Here is a 9,552-nt window from a genome sequence, read left to right on the forward strand (position 1 = left end):
GCAATCACGGCTCACTGCAGCCTCAACCTCCGAGGCTCAAATAGTCCTCTCACCTCAGCCTCCTGAATAGCCATCACTACAGGTGTGAGCAATCACACCCAGCTAATTAAAAATTATTTTTGTACAGATGGGGTCTTGCTATGATGCCTATGCTGGTCTTGAACTCCCGGGCTCAAGTGCTCCTCTCACCTCAGTCTTCCAAAGTGTTGGGATTACAGGCATGAGCCACTGTGGCCAATTCTTGGGCCTTCAGGTGGCTTGCTTGAGTTCCAAGAGTGGCAGCAATGAACTGGGTGGTTAGGTGGGTCCTTAACCTCCTGTACAGCTGAATTGTGTGGCCTATGCCAGTAGCAGTGGGGGGACAACCTTCTGGAACCCATGGAGTCCATGCTGGGTGTTGGTAGTGGCTACAATGGGCTGGGCAGACAAGTCCCCAGGTCTGCAGGTGGTGTGTGCAGGTGGGGTGTGCAGGTGGGTGCCAGCTGTGGTGGTAGTGGTAGGTTGTATGGGCCTGACCTCAGACCCTGGGAGGAGTGCTCAGGTGCCAACGGTTGTGGACTAGGCTGGGCGATCCCCAGACCCCTGGATGGCATTCTCAGGCCAGGGACTGTCCTTGAGCCATCTGGTGGTGCTTGCAGGCGCTGACTGTGGTAGGCAGGGATGGGGTTATCCCCAGGCCACCAGTGGAATGCATGGAGGGGCAGGGGGAGTAGCAGCGGTGCTACAACCATGCTACTGGGGACGTCACAGTTGCTTTCAAGTGGCAGCAGCCATAGGCAGCTGGGGGAAATGCGTTTTGCTCACCTCTTGGTCCTGCAGAAGCCTACAGCGGTGGCCAGTGCAGGCAGTGGATTTGTCCTTAGCACTTATGAAAATGTGCAGCCACCACTCTGCTTGTGGGAAGTGGGGTCACTGCCAGTGGCTCCTGCCTCATCCCTGCTGGGGCAGCTGTGGGTGGCAAATGCAATGGGGCTCCAGGGATGTGGAGATGCAGGGCCTGTGGGGCCCCGGGGCAGGATGCATTCTGGTGGGGACTGGGCTCTCAAAATGGTGCCATGCAGCAGCTGCTTCGGACTCGAGGGTTTGTAGGACCCAGCATGCACTCCCTCTCTGGAGCGATGCCCTTGTGCAGTCTTCAGGCAGGCGCCTGTGTTAGTCTCAGGGCTCATGAGGGTAGAGTGGGTCTGTCTCCCTTGGGAAGATTAGCCATTGATGTGGACCACTGGGGGTCTCTCACTTACCCTTTCCCTGCATTAGGGAGCCTCTCCAGGCTCCCGGACTATCCTGGCCAAGCAGGCTGCCTCTCCTTTCAGTTTTTCCCATCACTTCTCTGTTGCATTCTAGTGTTCTCCCTCAGATTTTCTATTCGAAGTGTGATTATCTATATGCTAATTTGGTTCCTTTCTGTGGAAGAGGCTAGTACTAGATGGATCTAGTCAGCCACCTTGAAGCCCTTCAAAAGTAGATTACTCTGGCTGAGTGTGGTGGCTCATGCCTGTAATCCCAGCACTTTGAGAGGCTGAGGCTGGAGGATCATCTGAGGTCAGGAGTTTGAGACCAGCCTGGCCAACATGGCGAAACCCTGTCTACAAAAAATACAAAAATTAGCCGGGCGTGGAGGCGGGTTCCAGTAATCCCAGCTACTCGGGAGGCTGAGGCAGGAGAATCGCTTGAGTCTGGGAGGCAGAGGTTGCAGTGAGTGGAGATCATACCACTACACTCCAGCCTGGAAGACAAAGTCTTGCTCTGTCTCAGAAAAAATAAAAATAAAAATAAAAAGATTAATCTGGGCTGGGTGTGGTGGCTTATGCCTGTAATCCCAGCACTTTGGGAAGCCGAGGCAGGTGGATCACCTGAGGTCACAAGTTTGAGACCAGCCTGGCCAACATGGTGAAACCCCGACTCTACTAAAAAATACAAAAATTAGCTGGGTATGGTGGCACAGGCCAGTAATCCCAGCTACTCGGGAGGCTGAGGCAGGAGAATCACTTGAACCCAGGAGGCAGAGGTTTCAGTGAGCCGAGATTGTACCACTGCATTCCAGCCTGGGAAACAGAGTGAGACTCTGTCTCAAAAAAAAAAAAAAAAAAAAAAAAAAGTAGATAACCCTGGTTCCTAATTTTTCAAGAGTTGATTCTGTAAGTTTTTGCTTATTCATTGCTTTTGTGAAGGGATGAGTTGTTGGTTTCCTCCTCTGCCATTTTCTTATTTATAGTGTTTTTGGGTGGATCACTTGTATCAATTTTTTTAGCAGTTGCTCTAGCCAAGCTTATCTTGACTTGCAGCCCGTGGGCCTCATGCAGCCCAGCAAGGCTTTGAATGCGGTCCAAGACAAATTTGTGAACTTTCTTAAAACATTATGAGATTTTTTGTGTGTGATTTTTTTTTTAAGCTCATCAGCTATTGTTACTGTTAGCATATTTTATGTGTGGCCCAAGACAATTCTTCCAGTGTGGTCCGGGGTGCCAAAAGATTGGACACTTTTGCTAGGCATTACATTATATATACATAACTTACAAAGTCTACTGGTTTGACATTTTTCCAGTTTGAATTAGGTGTAGAAACCTTCTTCCCTTACCAATCCCAAATTATAATCAAGTTAAATATTTCTTTTATATACATTGAAAACCACCTAAGACTGATACGATTTTTGCTTTAGTTGTCAAACATAATTCAGGAAACTCAAGGAAATTACTCATAATTTTGCTGTGTTTCTTTCTTCTACCTTCCTAATTTTCCAAGATTCCTTGTTTAATATTTAATTTCTGTTCTCAGATTTTCTTTAGCCTTTTCTTTTTTCTTTTTCTTCTTTTTTTTTAAATACAGAGTCTCTGTCTGTCACCCAGGCTGGAGTGCAGTGGCACGATCTCGGCTCACTGCAGTCTCCACCTCTGGGGTTCAAGCGATTCTCCTGTCTCAGCCCTCCCGAGTAGCTGGGACTACAGGTGTGTACCACCATGCCCAGCTAATTTTTGTATTTTTAGTAGAGATGGGGATTTCACCATGTTGGCCAGGCTGGTCTCGAACTCCTGACCACAAGTGATCGGCCTGCCTTGGCCTCCCAAAGTGCTGGGATTATAGGCGTGAACCACCCCGGGCCCAGCTAGCTTTTCCTTTAGGGTAGTTCTGGCAACAAATTCTCCTAGCTTTGTTTCATCTGAGAATGTTCTTGATTTCTCCTTCTTTCCTGAACATTATTTTCATTAGGTATGAAAGTCCAGGTTCTCCATTTAGTTGGCATTGACACCATATAGAAGGGGCTCATTACTGCCTGATGAAGGTGAAAGACCCTGGTTTCACACTGGGCTTTTTCCAAGACTACTTGGTCAGGAAGTTTGGGTACCTTGTTAACAGCCTGTAAAGGTAAAAGTCTAGACTCTCCACTGGGCCTTTGGTGTTAAGGGTGGTGGTGGGGCCACAGATTTTTCTGTGGCATTTGGCCAGAGTAAAGGGGTTATTTAAAAGTTTCCTGTCTTGGCTGGGCGCGGTGGCTTATGCCTGTAATCCCAGCACTTTGGGAGGCCAAGGTGGGCAGATCACTGGAGGCCAGGAGTTTGAGACCAGCCTGGCCAACATGGCAAAACCTCTACTCTGCTAAAAATACAAAAATTAGCCGGGCATGGTGGTGCACACCTGTAATCCCAGCTATTTGGGAGGCTGAGGCAGGAGAACTGCTTGAGCCCGGGAGGCAGAGGTTGTAGTGAGCTGAGATCACATGACTGCACTCCAGCCTGGGCAACAGAGGGAGACTCTGTCTCAAAAAATAAAATAATAATAAAATAATAATTTCCTGTCTTGCTAGACTCCCTTTCCTCTTTCCTTAGCTATACAGAGTAGGCTTTTCTTTAGAATTTTTTTTCTATCTCTGAATATTGGCATTTTAGGGTTGCCAACTTCTTTTGCTCCAAGTCTGGGATATAAATAAAGTCCATGGAACTCACGCCTATGTCATTTCTTGGGTCCTGTGGTCCCTAGCCAGTCTGCTCTCTTCTCTTCACCTTTCAGAGTCATCTTGTGTTTGTTTTATATCTAATGTTCAGAGTTTTGAGCTGTACTTAGTGGGAGGAACAGGGAAAAGGACATCTCTTCCATTTTCCCAGAAATGGAAGTCCCTCTATTAAAGATTTTATTTCCACAAGGACATTTAAGTAATTTTTGTAATCTCTAGTTGATTTTGTTATATAGATTTGCTATTTCCCATCATATCATTTTGAGGATGCTGTTCATACTTACTCTTAATATTCGTACTTAAACAAAACTCCCGTTTCGTTTATTCTACTACTGCCTTTGTAGTATTTCCCATTGGATCAGCACTGTTTCTCTATTATATGGGAGTCAGCTTTTTTTGGAAATGTTTGGTAATTCTGATGTGTGTTTAGCTTCACAGTGGAGAATACTTTGGATGTAGTCTGCTTCGGTGCGGGAATAGGATGTGCTACTCTGATGTGCACTCTGACTTGTTTTTAGAGAGACAGAGGAGTGGCAGGGTTTTTTGTGCTGCAGCATGCGTGGCCCGCTAGCCCCAGGCATCGGGATGCTCCTATTTTCCCTAGGACAATACCAGTCACTGGCCTCACCACCTCCTCCTGGAAGGAGAGAATAGTGCTTGCTAACTGGGTTAAGGCAAGGTGATGTGCCAGGTTAAATTACTTTACTTCCCCAAGCAACCAATCTCACTACTGTCACCATCCCCACTCTCGTCCCTTGTGACAAACCCTAGGCCCAGCCCCCCTTATTACGTCACATTCACCTTTTAAAGTAGTGCACACTCTTGTGTTTTGTTTTCTGGTTCCCTTAGATGATCTAATACCAGTGCTTCCTCTATTTCAGGTGTTCTCCATTGTTCCTGATTCACCAAAAGTTGTTTATATTTTCAGGAGCTGTTTATATGTGTGTGTGTGTGGTATATGCATGTGTACGTAATAGTCCCAATACCATTTATAAAAATTTAGGGCCGACTCGGTGGCTCACACCTGTAATCCCAGCACTTTGGGAGGCTGAGGCGGGTGGATCACGAGTTCAGGAGTTCAAGACCAGCCTGGCCAACATGGTGAAACGCCATCTCTACTAAAAACACAAAAGTTAGTGTGTATCACAAGTTTAGGAGTTCAAGACCAGCCTGGCCAACATGGTGAAACACCGTCTCTACTAAAAATACAAAAATTAGCCCGGCATGGTGGCAGGCGCCTGTAATCCCAGCTACTCAGGAGGATGAGGCAGGAGAATCGCTTGAAACTGGAAGGCAGAGGTTGCAGTGAGCCAAGATCGCACCAATGCACTCCAGCCTGGGTGAAAGAGCGAAACGCCATCTCAAAAAAAAAAAAAAAAAAAATTAAAACATTATTAAAATGCCTTTCCCTGACAGTTGTTTTCAGGAAATTCTTGTAAACATTAAATTCAAATAAGTCTTTGTATCTGGTTTGTGTATATGCATGTGTATATATACATATACCATATCCCATCAAATATAAAATGCTTTGATGCTGGCACAAGGCTTATCTTACTAAAAATATCAATGCACGTTTTCTTTCTTTTATTTTTTTGAGAGCGAGTCTCGCGCTGTCGCCCAAGCTGGAGTGCAGTGGCGTGATCTCAGCTCACTGCAACGTCCACCTCCCTGGTTCAAGCGATTCTCCTGTCTCGCCCTGCTGAAGTAGCTGAGACTACAGGCATGTGCCACCACACCTGGCTGATTTTTTTTTATTTTTAGTAGAGACGGGGTTTCACCACGTTAGCCAGTGTGGTCTCGATCTACTGACCTTGTGATCTGCCCGCCTCAGCCTCCCAAAGTGCTGGGATTACAGGCGTGAGCCACTGCGCCTGGCCAATGAACGTTTTCACAAGACATTGTATTAGTCCATTTTTACACTGCTATAAAGAACTACTTGAGACTGGATAATTATAAAGGAAAGAGGTTTAATTGACCCACAGTTCTACATTGCTGGGGAGGCCTCAGGAAACTTACAATCATAGCAGAAGGTGAAGGGGAAGCAAGGCATGTCTTACATGGTGGTAGGAGTTGGGGGGGCGGTGGTGAACTGCCAAACACTTTTAAACCATCAGATCTCCTGAGAACTTACTCACTATCATGAGAACAGCATGGGGGAACCACCCCCATGATCCAATCACCTCCCACAGGGTCCCTCCCCCAACACGTGGGAATTATAATTCAAGATGAGATTTGGGTGGTGCTTTTTAGCATTGATGAAATCAGGAGGTATCAGTGATAGTAAGGCTAACATATATATATATAAGCCACATATATATATATATATATATATATATGAGATAATGAATCGAGAATAGGACTGGAGCAATTCTCTTTTTCCATAATTTAAGCTGCATATGTATAGAACCAGAATATTCCAGTGTCTGCACATTTCATATATATTTACTGAAAAATTAAATCATTTTGCTGGCATTTTATTTAGCATTTTCATTTTTCTCTTTAATTAGAACACATTTAAATTTTGGTTTTTAGTAACTATTCTCTCTAGTTTTATTGTTTGGATTATGTCAGCTATGTATCATGAGCTGGGAAAATTCTGGTAAGAATTTTATGCTTGAAGTTTTTATCAAACTAAAACAGATTGTGCTAGCAGACTGTTGTTCTAGCTTGTTCTATAGCTTAAGCTGAATTTAAGTTTTCCATTTATTTACTAGTTCACTCAAGCATGATTATGTTGTGTCAATTTTGGTGAAGTACATTTTCTAGAAAATACTTCATTAGCTCTGGAATTTTATATACATTGAAATGATAGTACTTTCTTATAATTTAAAAAGATGACATCAATTATCTCTGGTAATGTCCTTTTTAAATTCACGATGCTTTTAACTGTGTCAACCTTTTTTTTTTTTTTTTTTTGAGACGGAGTCTCGCTCTGTCGCCCAGGCTGGAGTGCAGTGGCCGCATCTCGGCTCACTGCAAGCTCCGCCTCCCGGGTTTACTCCATTCTCGTCTCAGCCTCCCGAGTAGCTGGGACTACAGACGCTCGCCACCTCGCCCGGCTATTTTTTTGTATTTTTTTACTAGAGACGGGGTTTCACCGGGTTAGCCAGGATGGTCTTGATCTCCTGACCTCGTGATCCGCCCCTCTCGGCCTCCCAAAGTGCTGGGATTACAGGCTTGAGCCACTGCGCCCGGCCATCTTTTTTTTTTTTTTTTACTGGATTTGGAAAAATTGAATAAGTCCATAATCTGCTTATTCTTATTACTTAATTTCTAATTTTAATTGCATTAATTAGTTCCTTCTTTTAGCATCTGCTTTATTTGGTACCTCTTTTTGTTTCTTGAGTTGAATACTTATTTTTTTCTCGAGTTTTATCAAGTGCCTACTATGCCAAAGGCATCACAGTAGTGTTGAGGATACAGAGAACAAAATGTTCTATCCCCAAATCGTCGTTTTCTATATGCATTAAGGGATGTTAATTTACCACTGTGTAGCGCCTTGGCCACATCCTACAGATTTCAATATGCAGGCATTTCAATATCATTGCTTTCTGTTAAATCAATATTTAACTTTTGATTTCCAGTTTAATCCATGACTTGTATTATATATGTAGATGATTGTAAATTTGCAAAAGGAGGTGCAAATTATCACCCAATTACTTACTAATTGCAAAGAAAATAACATACCTTTACAATGGAGAGATCTGGCAGTCACTACCTTAACCAGTGATCAAATGTAGCATCACTAATAAAAGAACAACCTGCCATTATATGCTTCCTGTGTGTACAGAATGTATTATACACCTAGGAAGTGTTCTTCCTAAAAATGTTTGACCAGAAGCAAATCAAGCTGCTATTTAAGTTTCAGTTTGGAGATAGAGGAAAAAGAGGAACAACATTATGCAGAAATAAAATAGACAAACCCAGAATCCAGGATATTCTAAGACAACTGTGAGGGACTCTTCTAAAAGCCAATAAAATGAAATAAAGATGAGGGGCTGTTCAGTTTAAAGTGACAGAACAGGCCGGGCACAGTGGCTCACACAAGTAATCCCAGCACTTTGGGAGGCCAAGGTGGGTGGATCATAAGGTCAAGAGATCGAGACCATCCTGGCCAACATGGTGAAACCTTGTCTCTACTAAAAATACAAAAATTAACTGGATGTGGTGGTGTGCACCTGTAGTCTCAGCTACTCTGGAGGCTGAGGCAAGGTAATTGCTTGAACCCAGGAGGTGGAGGTTGCAGTGTGCCGAGATCACGCCACTGCATTCCAGCCTGGCGACAGAGCAAGAGTCGCAAGAGTCCGAAAGTCCCTCTCAAAAAAAAAAAAAAAACAAAGTGACAGAACCACCGAAATGTTACAATGTGTGATCCTGAGAGTAAATCCTTGTTAAATACCTATGAAATATATTCTTGGAACAATTATGGAAATTTGAACATGGAATGGATATTATAAGATTCCATGGAATTGTTAATTTTTAGGGTGTGATTTGAGTACTTTGGTTATATGTATTACCATTACTTTTAGGAGATACAAACTGATTTAGGGGCAAAATGATATGTTTGTAACTCTCAAATGGTATAGCAAAAAAAATTGTATATAAAAACAAGGCAAAGTATACATTTTCAAATCTAGGTGGAGGGTAAAATGGGTGTTCATTATAGAATGCATTCTATGTTTCTGTGTCTCAGGGTATTTTCATAATAAAATTAGGAAAAAATTTCTAAATACACAGCTTTCTTTTTTCAATTTTTTTTTTCAATTTTTTTTTTTTTTTTTTTTTGAGACAAAGTCTCACTCTTGTCCCCCAGGCTGGAGTGCAGTGGCGCGATCTCAGCTCACTGCAACCTCCACCTTCCGGATTCAAGTGATTCTTTTAGCTCAGCCTCCTGAGTAGCTGGGATTACAGGCGCCTGCCACCACGCCTGGCTAATTTTTGTATTTTTAGTAGAGATGGGGTTTCTCTTTTTTTTTTTTTTTTTTTTTGAGATGGAGTCTTGCTCATCGCCCAGACTGGAGTGCAGTGGCGTCATCTCGGCTCACTGCAAGCTCCGCCTCCCGGGTTCATGCCATTCTCCTGTCTCAGCCTCCCGAGTAGCTGGGACTACAGGCGCCCGCCACCGCGCCCAGCTAATTTTTTGTATTTTTAGCAGAGAAGGGGTTTCACCGTGTTAGCCAAGATGGTCTCGATCTCCTGACCTTGTGATCCACCCGCCTCGGCCTCCCAAAGTGCTGGGATTACAGGCATGAGCCACCGCGCCCGGCCGAGATGGGGTTTCTCTATGTTGGCCAGGCTGGTCTCGAACTCCTGACCTCAGGTAATCTGCCCACCTCAGCCTCCTAAAGTGCTGGGATTACAGGCGTGAGCCACGGTGCCCGGCCAGACAGCTTTCGTCTTTCCATCCATTTAATTTCTATATTATTGTGGGTAAATCCCCTCACACCTCTCTCTGATGCTTCAACAGCTATATTCTAAGGTTCTCCCACTCACTACATCCTTAGGGTTTCTCTCCATCTTTAATTTTCTGGTAGAACTTAAGCAGTGAGGTCTGAATTCAGATCTTTACATTTTCTTTATATTCTAATGGAGTACATTCATTA

The sequence above is a fragment of the Chlorocebus sabaeus genome, chromosome 6, assembly GCF_047675955.1.
Source record: "Chlorocebus sabaeus isolate Y175 chromosome 6, mChlSab1.0.hap1, whole genome shotgun sequence".
Classification (NCBI taxonomy): domain Eukaryota; kingdom Metazoa; phylum Chordata; class Mammalia; order Primates; family Cercopithecidae; genus Chlorocebus; species Chlorocebus sabaeus.